Source organism: Canis lupus, chromosome 1 (assembly GCF_003254725.2).
Source record: "Canis lupus dingo isolate Sandy chromosome 1, ASM325472v2, whole genome shotgun sequence".
NCBI classification, from domain to species: Eukaryota; Metazoa; Chordata; class Mammalia; order Carnivora; family Canidae; genus Canis; species Canis lupus.
Genome location: NC_064243.1, coordinates 61,674,028 through 61,682,855, shown reverse-complemented (window position 1 = coordinate 61,682,855; position 8,828 = coordinate 61,674,028).

Sequence of the window (8,828 nt, the reverse complement as noted above, 5' to 3'; positions counted from 1 at the left end):
TCAACATTCATGTTCCTCACCAAGACCTTTAATTGCTCTTAGATTACTTTTGGATTCTACCTAAAAATGGAAGATAAAACAAAAGCCATTCTCTCCTTGTGTGTACCAATTCAGAGTCCCACACTTTCAAACATTTTAGGTAGAATTGTTAACCTCTAAGACAGCATGCATGTTTTCCAGAGTCTTAGATTTATTACAGTTATAATAATTTAATTAGTAACTAATGGGACATTCATTTCTTAATTTAGTTTTTAGGAAACTTCAAGGAGATCTTTTGAACTCTTTCCATATTGTGATCTAAGAGTGCAGCTAGTTTTTGAAATTCTCTTTTGTTTATTCATTCAGTAATCTGTAACTTAAGTAGTTCATTGGTCCAAGAATTTTTGCATTTATGTGTTTAAGACATACATCATCAAGTCTAACTATGGCATTTGAATAATTTGTGAGGTACCCATGCTTCAAGTATTTTATACATAACTTCTGATTTATTATTATGACAATCAGGGACCTGGAATTTATTGGTATTATGTCTTCAATATCACTAGTACCACCATTCTATTACCCAAAGAATTAAGATTTCCGTCCTTGAAGGAGAATGATGTTGGCATTTCCTTCTCTTTAATGCATCCATGAATGAGCATAAACCATTTATCAGGAGAAGGAAGAAATTAGAAGTGTGATGATTTTATCATTAAGAAACATGTATTTTATTGTGAAATTGAGAAAGATATATTTTAAAGGGATTTTAAATAAGTACATTTGTTTTGTATTTTACTAAGTACCTTAAAATGGAAATTATGTTCTAAAAACATTTTTATTTTGAAGGTCAATTTTATAGGTAAACTAGAGAAGTTTATTAATGCTTATAGATATATATAAAGAAATTAAGTATACCAATTAAAGCAGTTTTATTTATTTAATTTTTAATAAAGATTCTTTCTTTATTTTAGAGAGAGGGAGGGAGAGTACAAGTGGGGAGGGGCAAAGAGGGGGAGGAGAGGCAGAGGGAGAAAGAATCCAAAGCTGACTCTGCGCTGAGTACTGGGTCTCAGTCCCACCACTGGGAGACCGTGACCTGAACTGAAACCAAGAGTCACACACTCAATTGAGGCACCCAGGCTCCCCTTAAAGCAATTTTAATTTACTTTCCTCATAAAATTGGGGTGAAACAAACTCAGAAGACATGTAATTCCAGCTATTCAACTGTATAAATGTTTCTAATGGGATAGGTAGAAAAAAATTAAAATATCTTCTAAAAATAAAGATTGCAAACAAATGAACTTTTAGTGTGCTTTTCCGAACACTGTTGGTTGTATACAAAAGTTACATAAGAAAATATTTTGGTTATATTATTAGATCATTGTTTTTACATAATTTCTGATTACCTTAGGTAGAATCTGTTAAAGAAGATGTAGGAAGATTTAGGCTGAGGGCTACTTATGGGAAATAAAAGGGCAAAAAATTAAAAGAGGTTTCTGCTTTATCAATACACTCAGAATCCTGGAACTATAGAGCATTCTGAAAGGTTAAGAGGTTCCATTCAACTCTGATAGTGTGATTTTCCTCAAAATATTATTATTATTTTTTAGATTATTTATTTTGAGAGAGAGAAGTGTGAGGAGGGGCAGAGGGAGAGAATCTTCAAGCAGACTCCTTGCCTGGTGTGGAACCTGATGCAGGCTTGATCCTACAACTCATCACCTGAGCCCAAACCAAGAGGCAGATGCTCAGTTGACTGAGCCACCCAGGTACTTTGTAAGTTCCAAATATTATTAAGAAAATTCATAAACATTTTAACTTTGTTGGACGAGACTAATGCTATATTGTTGAAAATGCATATAAATGAAAAGCATTTGAAATACAACTTTATGGTTGAGTATTAAAATATTCTGGGCTTATGTGGCTTTCTAAAATAATTTAAAATTTATTAAACTAATTTTACTGTGGAGATTTTTTACTTGAACCTATATTTTTTGATTTTTCTAAAACAGATTTGAGAGGTCAATGTTACTACTTAGTGCCTCTAATTATATTTCAACATGGGGAGATTTGCCTATTTGTGAGGTCAGTGGTAATATTTTATGATTATTCCTCATGAAAATATTATTTGATTATATTTTATGTGTTTTGTAAACTAGTAACTTTTCCAATGGTAAGATGGTTTTAATTTATTTGAGAACAAGAAGACATAGTTTTTCCACCATAAAAATGAAGAAATGCAAAGCCAGCCATCTGGGACTAGTTTTAATAGCAGTGCACTTATAGACGGTATAGGAAACTTAATACCAATCAAGGTAATTCATTAGTTTTCTTGGCTCATTTGTATTTAAATAGTAGCCAAATAAACTTTGCAGATGTATTTTTAAAAAATGCTATGGCTCATATTGGTACTACTTCTTACAAAATGCCTCAGTCATAATAGGAGTTTCCAGGTTCTGCAATAAACTCATTTAAATTGCCCATCTTGAGAAGCCTAACTCCTTTAAGCCAAAGAGCTCATCTCTGTGCCCATGACTTCTGAATACCATGTTTTTTGCGCTTACAGTCTTAACACTCAATGTTGAATGTATATATATTGAATTATTTCTCTGTTATGTCAATAATATTTAGATATTAACTGTGAGTCCCTTTGAAGTTCTCTTAAATCATAAAGATGCTTGGGGGCAAAAATAGAGCACTAAGCTAGTTAGTTTAATAAAAAGTTTAAACACTATAAAGATTTGGTTCACTATACTGATATATAAAGTGATGTATAAAGTGTATTATTTACAGGTTTCATTGAATTAAATAAAGTTTTTCAGTGTTACTTGTAGCTTTCATAGAATTATAAGGCATATCTAAATGAGGTAGAACAATATTGATGTTAACTCATGATTCTCTGAATTTATTTTGACTTGAGTCTATATACAATATATAGGAAAAGTGAACAATTGAGCTAAAAATAAAATGATTAAGTTAAAACTTTGATATTCAGGAAAATGCCACTTACAGCAATGAGTTTTAAAAGACAGGAGAAAATCAGAATCACTTATGGAAAATTTCAGTGTACATGCTCTATATACAAAAAGATTTTACCAGAAGCCATAAATAGAGTATGGTATTTGGAGAAAAGCAGACATGGTTTTGATTTTAAACCTTGTGCCTTACTAGAAATATAATATTGGACAATTTACTCAAAGCCAGATTGCAAATCTAAACGCCATGCCTACAGTGACCTGGCAAAACTGAAATGAGTGAAATTGGCAGAATGGGGATTTGGTGATCTGGAGTGTCTGTGCCTCATCCAAACTGAATATCACTTGTTTCCATGCTCAGTATTTTTAGATATTTTGATTTCTCAGAGAGGGTGGATATGTATTTTCTGTGTTCAGTCCTCTGTTTTTTTAAATCAGGCAAACAATTAAAGTATTCTAAAGATACCTCGGACTGAGATTCAGACTATGGATGCCAGATTGTGATGTCTACCTTTGTAGACATTAAACAAGTAAACATTTATTTCCTCATAAGAAAGAGGGTTTTTGCGAAGATTAATGAGATAATGTCAAAGTTCCTGGCATGTTGCAGGTCTTTAATAACAGTTCGTTCCATTGATCTTTCCTACTCTATTTTCAACTTCCTTTCCCTAATCAGTAGAAACGGACAATAAAACCTGCATCTACTATGCAGCTTTTAGCTGTTGTATTTTACAAGATACTGATTTAGCTTTCATATTAATGCATTGTGTTTAAGACTATCAAATAGAAAGCATGGTTTCCTTATCAACTTTAAAAAAATTATTTTATTTATTTGAGAGAGAGAGAGAGTCTCTGAGAAAGCAAGTGGAGGAGGAGCAGAGGGAGAAGGACAAACAGTCTCTCACATCGAGCCCAATTTGGGGCTCCAGCTCATCACCCTGATCGTGACCTGAGTCGAAATCAAGAATTGGATGCTTAACTGACAGAGCCACCCAGACACCCCGCTACCCTTTATCAACCTTGAAAAAATACTTTTACGAGGTGTTTACGCAGATGGAGAAGGGATAGTTGATATAATTTCTAGGGCTACTTTAAAGAGCCATTAAGCATTCCCTGGCAGGTACGTCCAATCCATGCGGGTGATCAGACAATCAAAATATACCTTTCTGACTCATATGTTACATTATGTGTCTGTAGAGCTTTATCACAGGCTACAGGAAGAGTTTCTAAGGTAGCTGATGTATATATTTTTTCATTTAGGGACTACACAGAATAGTGTGGAAATATGAGGTTTTATGCCGATGGATCTGGGTCTGAGTATTTACCCTGTCATAGCCTGAGTTGCAAGACTTCGGTCAAATAACTTTTGTTTTGTTTTCTTTTCTGTAAAATTGGGACAGTACTTCTGGGAAAAGGGTTGGGTGAGGGTTAGATGAGATAATCTGTGTAAAAGAGCCCAATAGATATCAATTATCTTTTCTGTATTGTTTCTACCTTTAATATGATGTAGTTTTCATTTATTGTTACACAATAATTTATTACTCTTGGATAATCTAATCCTAGATGTATAAATATGACATTATACTAGATCATGGCTTGTTCTTTGGCCAAGTTTGAAGGTAGATGAACCTGTGATTCTGGACACTTCCTCAATCCTTGTAAATTTTTGAGTTACTTATTATCTCTTGAGGTTATTTTACCTATAAAATAGTGAAGCTTTCTATGTTTTGTTTTGATTTTTAAAAGTAGGCACCAAAAAAAAAAAAATAAAAGTAGGCACCAAATATTTGTTGGATAAATGAGTAGAATATATTTATAGAAATATATTCACTTAAAAAATTCTTGAATGTGTCAATGCACAAATCAAGAGATCATATGACTCTGTAAATTCAGTTCTATAAAATATATTATTGTCTTACTCTTCCATCATGAGATTCCTTTGTTTTTTTTCCTACTCTCTATCAGTAAATCTCACTTAATTTGTAGCAGACAACCATTACCTAGAACACCTAGTTGATTATAGTTATAAAGTGTACAGTAAGAAATGACTTTTCAGATGGTGATGTAGTTCCAGTCAAATGAATGATGTAGGGGAAGTCACACTTAGACCTAGAATAGTCTTATTTAAGGGTAGCAGAGTGGTGTGTATGTTATACTATTTAATGGTATAATAAACTCTACGTATTTGTTATTTAATATATAGGTGAGAGTTATATAAATGACAGCTAATGCTAAAGTCATTGTTAAAGAAATATATGAAATGATGGACTCCATACCGTTAGTAATGTTTTTCCCGAATAATGGGATTCTGGTGACTTTTACTTTCTTTATATTTGTGAATGTTTTTTAGCAGTATTATTTTGGGTAAATATTACTTCTATGACTAGATGAAACAGTAATACTATTTTCACTGAGTTAAAGAAATATGAAATAATGTTTTTAGAAAAATAGGTCATTATATATTTTCTATTTATAACAAGTTTAATTCATTGTTACTTAAGCTATAGTAAAAAAATTGAAGCAAAACTTAAGAAATTATCAGAGTAGGATAAATATACTTTTAAGTTATCTTAATTCCAAAAAATATGCATCTAAAAGTAAAAATATATAATATATATTTATTAAGCTGTTTTTAGAAAGAAAAAATAAAAATATGCTATATTCAAAAGAACAACTGGACAATGATTAGGCTATAATAAGAAATTGTTACGTATGATAAATATAACTATGACTTAACTTCACTGATCAATTGATCATGACCTTTTCTAGTAGTCCTCTCTTCTGAAATTTTTCTCTGTGACTACTACCCATAAAATAGTTTTTAGATCTAGCGCCATCCTTTGTTACTTTATCCTTTTTGTTTTTCTCTCTTGTATTTATCTTTACTGACTACTTACCTCTTGATACTCTTATCCTTTAACTTTCACCACATAATAAAGTCCTAGTCCTAGTTAACATTTTAAAAATTATGTAGAAATGACTACATTGGTAGTTAATATATTACTATTATTATTTAATATTTGTTGAATAGATAAAAGGTTATGTAAAAACCATGCCATAAAAACTAGAGATGTTACCTGTTCTTATGTTGTTTTATAATAAATACAATGTAACATTTCCATCAAAAGGACTTTAGTATGCTATCTCATTCATAGGAAGGAATAAGAAGTAATACAAAATGTCTCTCTGGTCTACCAGGCTTTGGAGTTCCTATGGTTTTTGTCTTTGATAGCATTAAAAACCTTTAAAAAACAATTGGCTGTAAAGCTTATCTGAACTGAGGAAGGGTAAACTTGAGTTAGAGTGTTCTGGTTCCCTAACTTTAAATGGTCTTATGCCATTCTAAAATGGTATGGTGCTAAAAATATGTTCAACATTCAGTGTATGGTTGCTGAATTGTTCTTATATTGATAGACTAGGTGAGAACAAAAGGTCAAGAATGAAAAAGTTCAGCACATAGCTTCAACTGGAGTTGAGCTTGTGAGTAAGCTCACAAGTTGAGCTTGTCATTCTTGGAAATAGAGGTAACTGGCATTTTGGAGGTGGATTCAGATTGAATTAATAATGACGGCAAAATCTTAATCATTTCAAATTTAGTATTATTTACAAATACACTTTTAAATTCAAATTCTCCAACTTACACATTCCTTTTTGGTCTTTTCTTAATCATTCTATTTCTCTCTGCTGCTTCTTGTAGAGATTTTAATGAACAGTCTAGTTGTGATTTGCAGTGCATACTCTGTGCCCTTTAGAAAGGTTGGATTAATGTATCTTGTATTTTTCTTTTTCCATCTCCAGAAGCTTACTATTTTAAAGCCTTTTGCAGCTAGAGAATCTGATGATAAATCATCTTGTTTACAAGCAAAGGTTAACAAACCTTAGCTGGTAATAATAATCCATTAGTTATTACTTATAAAAGGAGACTGTATTTATATTGCTACATGGAGAATGATACAGTCCTGTGATTCTTATAACTGTATTTATTAATGTGTCAAGTAGTAAGAATCCCAGAATAGGGAATATATTACTTAATTCCGTAAGAAGGTCAAATTGAAACACACAATTTTGTATGGTTTGAAACATCTGTCATTAATAAAAGCTATACTAATTTTTAACCACTTGTAGTAATCTATTACTATGAGTTAGACAGAGGCTCTAGAAATTAATTAAAATGTCACAAAGGAGATTTATAGTGCCAGAAAAAATTATGTTAATTAGTATCTAGTGAAAATCTTTCATTCTTAGGTGCCAAAATATTTGAACCAATATTAAGTGATTTTTAGCCAAGATTAGTTTATTTTCCAGTAATAAAATATGTCAAATTGTAAGTTGTGTTTATTAATATAGCTTTTGTTTTTTATAAGCCAGAATGAAGTCTATATATAATTGGCATATTTTAAATCAAGTAATTTTAGAAGCTAAATATAACTCTGTAAATTGTGATTTGGAATTTAAATTGGATATTATTTCTTAGAGCCAAGTGGACTTCATAAATTTTAGAATTTATTAAATAACTTGTTTAACATTGGACAGCTTTTTGTTTCTCTTTGGAGAAGAATCCAGATCTAAAAGCAATCTATGTGTGAGAAAAAAAGGACTAGTTGAAACATTATGAAAGCTTTATGAAGGTTTGTTTTCCAAGTGGAGGTAAGCAGCTTTATCCCTGTATATTTAGTTGGCTAGCGAATATTTAAAGTAAATTTCCATCCCTGTAAAGATAAGTCTCATTAGGAAGTCCAGCTTTTTTGACAGTTAGATTTCATTATAAAAATCCTTTCAATTCTGCTTTGCCTCTCAATGTTTTGATGATAATTTTAAAGAAAAATCTATATTTGAGAATATAGTAAGTAATTTGAGCCACATTCCACATTTTATTACTATAGATCCTATGTCTATATATCGTGTGTTGTTTTATTATTTCCTTCTGCTTGTTTTGGATATAATTTGGTCTTCCATTTTAGTTTCTTCAGGTGGAAATTTAAAATATGGATTTAAGACCTCTGTTCTTTTTAAATTTAAGCATTGAATGCTAAAAACGATGTTTTATGTATTCCTTTAGGTTTATTCTACAAATTTTGATATATTGTGTTTTCTTTTTTATGCAATGCAAAAAAATTTATAATTTCCTTTATGGTTTCTTCATTGGCCAATGGTCATTTAGAAATTTTACTTAACATAAACATCTGGGGAATTTCTAGGCATTTTTCTCATACTGATTTCTAGGGTAGTTCCATTGTAATTATGAAATATACTCTGTATTACTTAAAATTTTTTAAATTGTTGATGTTTGTTTTACATCCCAGTATATCTTTGTGGGAGGTTCCATAAGCATTTGAAAAAGCTATATATTCCCCCACATTTAGATGAAGTGTTGTATAAGTGTCAGGTCAAATTGGTATATAGTACTGTTCCAATTGTCTGTATCTTTACTGATATTCTCTCTTGTACTAACAGTGATTTAGAGAGAAGTGAAATCTAATAATAAATTTGTCCATTTCTCCTTTTAATTTCATCAAGTTTTGATTTTTATATTTTAGAACTCTGTCTTTGGGTGTATATACATTTAGATTAATATGTCTTCTTGATGAATTGACTTTATACCACTAAGTAATATCTTTCTCTTCCCTAATGTTTACTTATTCTGATGTTTATTTTGATATGATTTTAATAATTCCAACTTTGTCTGGATAAATGTTGAATAATACGTAATATTTCCTTCTTTTTACTTCTAACTTGTCTACTATCAGAGAGGTTTCTTGTAGACACTATACAGTTGGCTATTTCTTTTTCACGCAACTTGATAATGCCTGCCATTTAATTGAAGTGTTTAGATTATTTGCATTTAATATAACTATTAGTTTAATAATAGGACTG